We start from the raw sequence: 10,613 nt of genomic DNA, 5'->3' as shown, positions 1-10,613 counted from the left end.
CTGTGTTTTCTTACTTGTGTCATCGTCTTCCTCCCTGATTCAGTTGTGATCCTGTCCTCTGGTGCTGAAGCTAAGAAGTGCTACAGGTAGAGACTTTAGGAAATAGCAGCATTTACTGTCATTCACAGCACCCAATGGGAAGAGAACACTGAACAAATGTGAGAGGTCCCAGAGGAGAAAGAAGGAGTGGTGTATATATTTGGACCCTTCAACCTTGGTAAAGATGGCAACAAATGGAAAAAAGCCGAAAATTACATATTCATTCTTAAGCTGGATATTTCTTGACCTTTAAGGGTATAATATATAGGCAGATAGAAGGTATTTTGGTGAATTAGTTAATGGTCGCTAGGCAAGAGCTGTTTCTGTGCTTGATTCCTGCTTGTGCTGCAGACCTGCCAACAGTATAATGTGCTGCTAAGAAACAGCTGGTCCACAGGAGTATAACAGCTTCCTCATGCCTGATCTATCAAAAAAGAACAAATTTCTCATTTGCAGGTCAGGTGCATTTTTAATTTACAGAGTGCATATGCAACCTGTTCCTATATGGTGGTTTTAATTTCAGCCATGTTTCATGTTCCTGGCAGAGTCTGTCAGTATGCAGTTAATAGGAGAGACTGCCATTCTGTGAATTATTTACGTGCTGTCCAGTTTGTGTAAGTAGGGCAGACAAATATTTTTGGATGAATTATTTGCTGGCGTGAGAATGGGCAGAGCAGAACAATTTAACCCTTTTTTGAGCTTGAGTTGTGGTTACCAAGATATGTATCTCATCATGGTTATACAAAAATTATTTTTATTCACATTTGAATTTTAATGATAGAATCATTTAGGATGGAACACACCTCTAAGATCACTGAGTCCAATTGTTAAGCCAGCACAGCCAAGTCTGCCACTAAACCATGTCTCTAGTGCCACACCTACATGTCTTTTAAATGTAGGTACAGGATGGTGATTCAACCACTTCCCTGGGAAATCTATTCCTTTTACTGAAGACATTTTTCCTAAAGATAGAATCATTTGGACATGGCATAGTCTGCATTTCTGAAAGGAGCCAAGCTTGCCAAATGCAAACAAGTTCTGTTTACTGTGATGTTTTTATTATGTGAAAAACCCAAGCCTTTATCTTGTGTTTGAATACTGGAAACTGTTCCTCATAATTATGGATAGACTATAATTGAAAAATCAGTCGTCTCACAGCTACAGCCTTCAGTCCCCTCCAGCCTTACTCTTTGTCTGCCTCCTGTTTTTTTAAAACAGTTAGATGTTTATTGTTTACAGCAAGAATGACTCATTTAATTCCCCATTGCTATATTTGTTAGTCAATGCTCTGTAAAAAAACAAACTAAAAGCAATATCTAATATGATAGTTTCACATCACTGATTGGCCAGTATTCCTGCATTCATAAACCTCACTAAAAATGCCATCAGTAGAGACAAATCAGGCTCCCTCTTAAAGAGAGGAGGAAAGTTTCATTACAATGAACAAGTTGTGTGGCTTCATGTGTGACATTTGATCTGAAAGTTATCATAAGTGCAAACTGCATTTTCAGTCTCACTATTGAATCTGAATATTTGTAGAAAGCATGGAAACAATTTTATGGTAATGAAAGTAGAATTCAGAAGTGATCTTATCTAAGAGCTAAGTCATTAAAGATCACTGCAATGACACGTCACCAAAAAAACCCCAAACCCACCATAACCGCAGAAGACCATTTGAACATAGTACTCCAGCTAGAAGCAAAAAACCCCTCTGTGTAGTGTGGAACCAATTAAATATAATTAATTGTAACCTGTTCAAGAATAAGAAATATTTAGATAAAGGGAGAAGTGTTTGATTAATTTTAAGGGAATAAATCAGCCTAGAAATCTAAAATAGTTATCCTGATGTCATACAACATTAAGGAACTGAGGTTTGACTTTTCAGTTCCATGGACAAACACAGAACTTTCATTACCAGTCATTAAAAGTGGAGAAAAAGAACTAAAAACTTTGGTATCCACTTCTCTTACCTGAACTGACAGTCTCTGTTATATTAAAGGTGGCAATACCTGTCCAGGAGAAAGAATTAATTTTGTCTGTAATATCAGTTATTTAAAGTAGCTTCCTTCTAATGGCAGGTAGACATACAGTAATAGAAAACACAGAAAGAGAAATTGAAGTTCTTCTGGTGTTTACTCTTGCTTGTAACCTTTTCCTTTTCAAAGAACAAGCCTTACACATTGCCTTCAGGCAACTCTGAGATGTGACTCATTTGTAGTAGCAGTAAGACTGTTTTAAGATATCACTTTTTACTGATGTTTTTTGCCACATGGTTGTAGGAATGCTGCAGAAGGTAGAATCTTGTCTAGCAGTCTCAAATGCAGAAAACGAAGCAGAAGTAGGAAGTTGAAATCTAAGGTTAACATCTTAGGTGAATCTAAGGTTAACACATACCTAGCAAAAGCAACAGTACTAGCAGGATTCCCCTGGCTTAGGATGGTCTGAACATCCTTGGGTGAAGGACCAGTGTTTTTGCAATGGATCCTGACCTTAGAACAGTGGCAGGTGGTAAAGTGTTCTCCATGCCATCTGCTTTAATTTTACTACTGACACTAGCAGTCCTTGTTGTTGTGTAATTTTTTTGTTTCTGTATTTAATGTTTTGTGGAATGTAAGTAATATCATAATATAGAATTAGTCTCATAAATGTAATAGGTCTGTGCCTGTCCCAAAAAGGCTGCATAATTTTTTCCCAAGAAAAAGAATGGGTATAGATATATAGATATATCTGGGTAGGCTGAGGCAGGTGTGCATTGTTTTGGTTTGGACTCATGATGGGTATTAGTCTCTCATTTCATGTTGAAATACAGCACACTTCTGATTCCAGTGTTCTGAAGAGGATGAAGGAAAAAAAGCAGAAAGTAGCTTCAAAATTACTTGGAGGACACTGCAGGAAGTGTTTTAAAGTGAGAGACTTCATTACCACAAGTTATTTAGCTTCCTCAACGAGTATGCATTAGGATGACTTGATTACAGAGACTAAGACACTTAATGGAGAAAAAATACTGAGTGAATAAGGGGATCTTTAGTCCAAAGACAAAAGACTTGAATTGCCCTTAGCTGGAAGCTATGACCACGAAACCATTCAGATAAGCAATGAAGCACCTTTTTTTTTTTTTTTAAACAGAAGGAATGATTAACTTTTGGAACAAACCAGCGACAAAATGAATGGATTCTTCATCTCTCAAAATCCTGAAGTGAAAAAATGAATGCATTTCAAAGTTATGCTTAGTCACACGCTAGTTAATTGGCTCAAAGTAATAGCAGCAAGTCACATTGTGTCCTGTTTTATACAGGAGGTCAAATTAGATGGTTATAGTAATTCTCTTTGGCTTTCCAGTTTGTGAAATACTGCAGCTGCCAAAACCCTGCATTAAAAGAAAAGCAATGCTTTGAAGTTAAGCACTCCAAGGATAAGGAAGGAAGAATTAAGGTTACTTTGGTAATCTTCACTATGATCCTCTGTGTATTTGCATTATGATGCAGTCTTAACTGCTCAGCAGCTCAGATTACCAAAGCTATAATCCTAAATTTCTAGAAATGAGACTATTCTTCTGCTTGATCTATAGAAACAACTCCTACCCCTTTTATGTGGGTCAGCCCTTAACAAGGGGTGCAATGAACAAATAATTGTAGAAAGGACTGGCAGAATAAAAAGCACTTTGTGTCAATGTCAAGTTAATGAAAGTACATGGTCTTCAAAGGGAGAGGATAACCCATTAGGCCATCAAAATGCCTATTCTGGAAGGCAGCACAGTTACAGAGAGGGCATGATCCTGCATATTAAGGATCAATATTCTGTTCATAAATGCAGATACATGACATTGGTCACTGCCCAGTTGCAGAATATGATGGATTTTTGCAGGGAAGAATTTCTTTCTCATATTTATGTGTGTTACCTGAGATGCATACAAACATCTTGAGACTCCCATGTGCCTGTTAGGAAAAGGAATGAAGCTGGGAAAAATTGCTGCCCAACAATTTGCTTGAGCTCATTCTCCTCACAGTCAGTAGGAATATTGCCCCTCATTAGGGAAGTAGATGTGAACCCAGAATTTATAGTGCAATGTATAAATAAAACTGGCTTATTGACTAACATTGATTTTTGAACATATCACTTCATATACAGGAAAAAAATGTAAAATTTGTATTGAAAAGATGCATAGAAATATGAAATTATCTTTAAAACCCATTGAAAAATACCCCTCTCTATGGCTCTGTATTTTACAAGGAATTTAGGAAATAAATTTACCGAATTAAAGTCGTAGATTAAGTGCTTTTTTAGGAGAGAAGGGAAAGAGTGTTTTAGTTTATAAGGTTGCCCGGCTTTGTCTCATAGGAGTCTCAAGAACATTAAAAAGTTTTGTGTTAGAGTATGAAAGAAAAACATAAGCCTACATTTGGGGATTTTTTTTTAGTGTGCTCCTTTATTATTCAGGCCCTTTTCAAATGCCATAGTGTTCAGAAATCACATCCAACATCCACTAAAGTACCTAGAATGGCTCCCATTGATTTCCATGGGAGACACTGCCAAGCTGTGCTAAGATAGGACTGAACACATCATAGGTCTCTTCAGATGTAATGGAGTTTTATTCTGATAAATCCAAAGCTATTACTGTAAATCATCAGTCTCATTTCTTAGAAGATAAAAAAAACCTAGCTCTCCATTTAGTTTAATGAGAGTTTGGAAAAATGAAAATCCTGTATTAGAATCAGTATAAGTATTATTATTGCCTTGTCTGCTTTCTTAGGACTGGATTTTGCAAAAGCAGTATTTAAATTATTACTCCTTTTCACTGTATTGAGGCTACTTGTATCCTCATGTGCTACACTGTGTGAACAATGTTTGTGGAATAAAGACAATGATTATGCTGAATCCTATTAGTATTACTGTTTAAAACAAAAACAATCCCCTGTCAACTAGTCTGGATCTCCTCCCATGTTCCTTATTAGTATAAGCTTCATCTCTATATGGTGTGGTTAATTTTTTGCCCAAGGGAAAATATATCCTGTTACCATTTTTGGACCTCATGGTACTTCAATATGAAGAGATATTAACTGTTGGCTGCTGGATTTGGTGGCTACAGAGAAGCCTTTACTGATATGCAAGAACACAAACTGTAGATAAGAATGATTTTAATCATCTCAGAAACACCTGAAAAAGCTTTACATAAGATCAGAAATGAGTGTCAAATTAAGTGAAAACTGTAGGTAGGATAGCTAAGGGAAAATAGTTGCCAATCACTTACTTTGTATATACCAGTCATTTAATAATCCCCTGAATACATACAAATTAAATTCTCTGACTGAATTCAAAAACATATCCAGAAGAAAAAGGGGTGTCTGTCAAGGATAATAAATTTCAACCATGATCAATACATCTTCTGTTGTGAAATCTTCAACAAATTGCCTTGCCACAGTTTTATAAATTGCTAAGAGATCTTAAGATAAGTATATCAAAGTGATGATGCGCAGGAAATACTAACATATCACAACTTAAGCAGCTCTTCCCTTTTATCTTCTTTCTGTTGTTCCTTTGCTATTAAGTATCTTCCAGAGGCTTGGAAGAGTCCTCAAAAAAGAGCATTTACTGGACTGCAAAAAAACATATGCAGCTATGAGCAAATAATATGTAGTGGCCAACAAAATGCTTTACTCCACTGTCAGTAGGGACCATAGTGACAGATACGACAGGTGCCAACAAGCAATGACATATACAATAGTTTAAGTTCTCCTCTTTTTTTTGAAGACCTATTCATTTTGCCTTTGTAGGACTGCATCCTCTGTGTAAATTCAGACAAGGAATTGCCAGAACAGAATATTTCAAGCAAAGGGACTAGGGTTTGATTTTTTTTTTGTTGTGTTTGTTCGGTTGTTTTTTTGGTGTGGTTTGGAGTTTTTTTGTTGTTGTCTTTTTTTTTGTTTGTTGGTTTGGTTTGGTTTGGTTTAAAAGTCTGGTACCACAGCATACTCCACCAATTTCTTCTTTTCAACTACTTTCCTGTGAAGTCTAGTGTCAAAAGATGTAATAATGTGGCTTTCTGAAGCTCAGATCTGCCTGTGTCTCTATATTTGCTTTAAACACATCACTGTTCAGTGGTGTTTCAGGGGATGCTAATAGCTCTAGGTTGGCTTTGCTACCATTTCAGAAGCTTGAAAATAACCCAGTACACTGTAGCTTGTAATGTTTAACCTATGGCAAAATCAAAAATAATCTGCTTTTGACATCTGAGACAATGGCTTAGATGCATTCAGCTAATGCACAAGATCCCTAGGGATAACATATATCCTTAGGAACATGGGTAAACATAGTTAAGAAAATAAGAAATGTTATGACCACAGTATAAAAAAGTATAGTTCAACAAGTATGGCAAACAAGAAGTTATAGCACTGATAAATGCTTCTGACTGAGGCAGGAAACCTATGGATTTCCCAGTCTGAAGAGTTTGTATAAGAGGGATTGGAAAATTGGAAAAAATCCATGGGATGTAGCTACTGCATGCTAGAATGGTAACCAGCTGTGGTGTGCCACTGCTCCTAGTGCAATGATGTTATGCAGTTGGACTTGGCCTGAGAACAGCATTTGTTGTTCAGCCACAGGATTGTCAAAATTTCTGCCAAAACAAGCTATTCTTACCAGCTTGTTTGATCAAGATTCTTTCATGTGCTTGAGTCCCCAGTATGTGTGTGTGTGTCTTTCAAACTGATAGCATGAATTCAACTGGATATGGACTTTGCAGCCATAATTGGGTCTGTGATTCAGTACTCTACAAGTTGCTGGAAATACAGGAAACATAACTTGCAATAAATTACAGGCCTGTGTGAATTATTAGTCCCATGGAAATAAGTAGAAGTTACATTTGCCTGGTTTGAACAATCTATGTTTTATAACCACAGTCTGTTAGAGTCTTTTTCACAGGGCACATATAAATATTTCCAGCAGCTGTGACTGCCAAATTACTTGGAGCAAGTGAACATTGCTCAGTCTCAGTATGAAGAGATTAATAACAATCATGCCTTATGCTCATCCCAAACATTACTCATTCTGCTTTACCTCATGCATACTTTGGACTTAAATGCTCACTGACATCTCAGCCAAAGTTGTGAGTGATACAACTACAGCCTGTGATGGTAATACAAGAAGTCTTTTTGCTTGAAATGTACTATGACTTTATAATAAGGTAGAGTTACATCAATCACTTATAGTATATTTGCAGCAGAATTTGCAAACTTACACTCTGATTATTTTATGCATTGGCAACTTAACTAATCTGCATTTAACTTTCAAGCTTAATTTATTCACAGAATTCAAGGTGGATTGCTAAGCATTGATTTCTGCTTTCTATCTCTGGCAGTCTTCCTTCATGTTTTATTTTGACATGAAAGCAGTCAGGTAGTCTCATAAATGTGGAAGAGAAAAACATGCTAAAATAAGAACCTCTTCTTGGAAAAGCCTTGAGGAGTTTCACAACTAAGTCACCAATCATCCAACTATGATAAGATACAGCAACTTCTCAGAAACCTTGCATAAATACCATAATAGATATGCACAGCTCAGGAATGATTCTTACAGTCCCTTCTTGGTCCCAGTATCTGTGTGCAACATAAGCCAAATGAGGAAAGGATGGAGGGGATAGAGTGGAACAATTTTCATAATATCAACATAGTGGCTCTGCCTACTCTCTGTCAAGTAGTCCAATTTACAGAAAGTAATGCTGCTGGTCTGGATCATCCTTTAACGGTGGGTGCCATGCAGGTGAAGTCAATGGAAAGCCTACAGAGTGCTTTAAAATAGATTCTGTCCCTTAATGGACTTTTCCATCTCAATTATCATCACTCCTTTAATCAAATGCCACTAGCCATTGTAGGTGTTCCTACCTGTTAGGGGAAGATATGCACAAATAAAGCAGATGTGTGGTACACTGCTACTGCATGTTGATTCTCACTCTCTGAGCTTACCATAGTCAAAACATGATTTTCCACATGCTGGCCAGTGCTGTCCATCATGGTACCACTCACTGAAATGATAATCAGGGTTATTTGTGCACATTTTAAACTAGAGATATTTTGTAACTGCAGCATTTACTGGACTTTCTCTTGTGTGAATATGGTATATTGTTATTAATAGAAGTAAACCAAGTTCTTTTTGTCAGTCTTAGGTGCATGCAATTACACGCTTTCACAGCTGTTAAAATAACAGCAAGCAAGTTCACATACACATCTAAGCAAGTCAAAGTGCTAGGATAACCTTTGCTTCAAATACACCCATATGAGAGAATGTGGCTGTTTTTCTGACTTAAACCATGATACTCTCTTGTGAATTTCTCCCATCAGTGCCTATGAGACCAGTCCCAGCATGCACGAGAAGTTTCTTAGGCCATACAACTTGTACCTTAACAGTATAAGCCCTGATTTCAGAGATTTCTTTCAAAGAGACTGAAACACAGCAGGAGTGAAAGTGAAATGACAGCAGCTATAAACTTCACCTCTTATATCGACATAGTTTCTGTAGATGTCATTCATTTCAGCAGCAGAAACCCCTCTATTTAGGTATATGATGTCCATAAAATATTCCAGAAATCATCGTTTCACTTTTAAACCCCTGTGGTGCATTTGGCACTTGGGATGGCAAATGCTTCTCAGGAGATATTGTACTACATATGATCTGCACTTAGCTATGTTGTAACTCTGTCCAAAGCCAAATTTAGAGAAAAGTAGCATGGAATATTTTGCTTGTTTGAAGATCACCAAATATAAGTGCCATACAATTCTCAGGGGTTCTCATTTGCTAACATAATTGTCATCTTGCTTCAGCAGAACCTGAGATAGCCTTTGCTAGCCCTCTAGCTTGAAAAGCTCAGGTGTAGCTGTATTTTAAAAAGAAAAAAAAGTAAATGTATTGGCTTAAGAGCATACAGCTTGGTCAGTTAGTCACAGAATCATAGAATATTTTGAGTTGAAAGGGACGCACAGACATAATTGAAGTCCATCTCCTGGCCCCACACAAGACACCCCAAGAGTTACACCATGTACTGAGAGCATTGTTCAAATGCTTCTTGAACTCTGTCAGGCTTTTTCCTGTGACCACTTCCCTGGGGAGCTGTTCCAGTGCCCAACCACCCTCTGGGTGAAGAAGCTGTCCTTCTGCTTCCCCTTGTGAGACATTGTAGACTGCAATGAGGTCTCCCCTCAGTCTCCTCCAGACTGAACAAAACAAGTGACTTCAGCTGCTCCTCATAAGGCTTCCCCTCCAGATCCTTCACTAGCTTCATGGCCCAAAAGCTCTCTGATAGCTTTATGTCTTTTTCATACTGTGGTGCCCAAGACTGTGATACTCAAAAAGAGGCCGCTAATGATCACAATATTTAAGTATTTCTTGCACTGCACAAGTCAGAGCATCTGTTAGAGCTTCGGACCGGTATGTTGCCTATTAGTCTACTACACTGAGTGTTAACATTATTATATATGTTTGCATGTTTTGCTGTGACAGTTAAAGATTCACAGGATTATGTATTATGAACACAGAGACTAAATATGTCATAACAGCCTTAGGCATTGCAGGCTGCTTTGATTAACAATATTCTGTTGCAGTCCTCTAACACACTGTTAAAACTTTTTTGTATGCTCGCTTTGCAGGAGCAATTTAACCATTAATTTTTGCTCAGATAATTACTTTGCTTTTCCTGAACATACAATATGTTGCTCACAGAAGTTTCACATAAGTGGTAACTCAAGTAAGACTTGGGTGCCTTTTCCCTCTCATAAGATCACTAGTGCAGAAAGACCAGAGTGAGGATGTGACAGCTTTTACTTTCCAGTCTTCTAATTTTCAAGTACTCTCACCCTCTCTGACTTTCAGAGCACTTGATCTCACCTGACCCTTCTTTTATTATATCCTGGATACCTCAAGTGTGGACCCTGTACAGCACTGTCTTTAATTTTGACTTATGTTGTCTGTTGAATGTTTTTCTCCGCAAGGCCCCTCATGCTCAGATGTCAGTGACCTTCTTGTTGATGGATATCTATAACTTCCCATTTTCTCATCCTTATAAGCTTATCTAAAAACTCCCCACAAGGATGATTGAGATGTGTCTTCCTTGAATAAAACTCTGTGCAATCTTTGGCTCCATTCCACCTTGGTACATTTCAGTTTCTTGCCTCGTTGGCTCCCACAATCATATCCTGTCACTAGTCCAACCATCAAAATCTATGTCTTAATTTCTCTTAGTTTGCCTTAAATTTTCTCTCAGGCAGTCCATTGTGGGACTATTTTGGATTTGTTCTGGAAATTCTCTATAAACATGACTAAAGTATTTCTTGTGTTCTTAAAATTTCCCCTTTCAAAACTCTTTGTAGTAGACAAGCCATGGGCACTGGGATCCTTTATCCCTCATATCCCTTTCTATTCCCCTAGGTGTCTTTACCCAGTCCTCTCTTGCACTGCCTGTAAGCTGTTTGGTGGAAGAATCCAAATTTTTGTTCTATATGTGTGCTACGTCTTGCAAAATGAAGCCCTGTACCAGGAGTGGGGGTTGAAGACAGTATGGTAAAACAAACCATATACTATACTGATGA

The sequence above is a fragment of the Lichenostomus cassidix genome, chromosome 2 (assembly GCF_008360975.1).
Source record: "Lichenostomus cassidix isolate B80296 chromosome 2, HeHo_3.0, whole genome shotgun sequence".
NCBI classification, from domain to species: Eukaryota; Metazoa; Chordata; class Aves; order Passeriformes; family Meliphagidae; genus Lichenostomus; species Lichenostomus cassidix.
Note: the sequence above shows the minus strand (reverse complement) of the source record.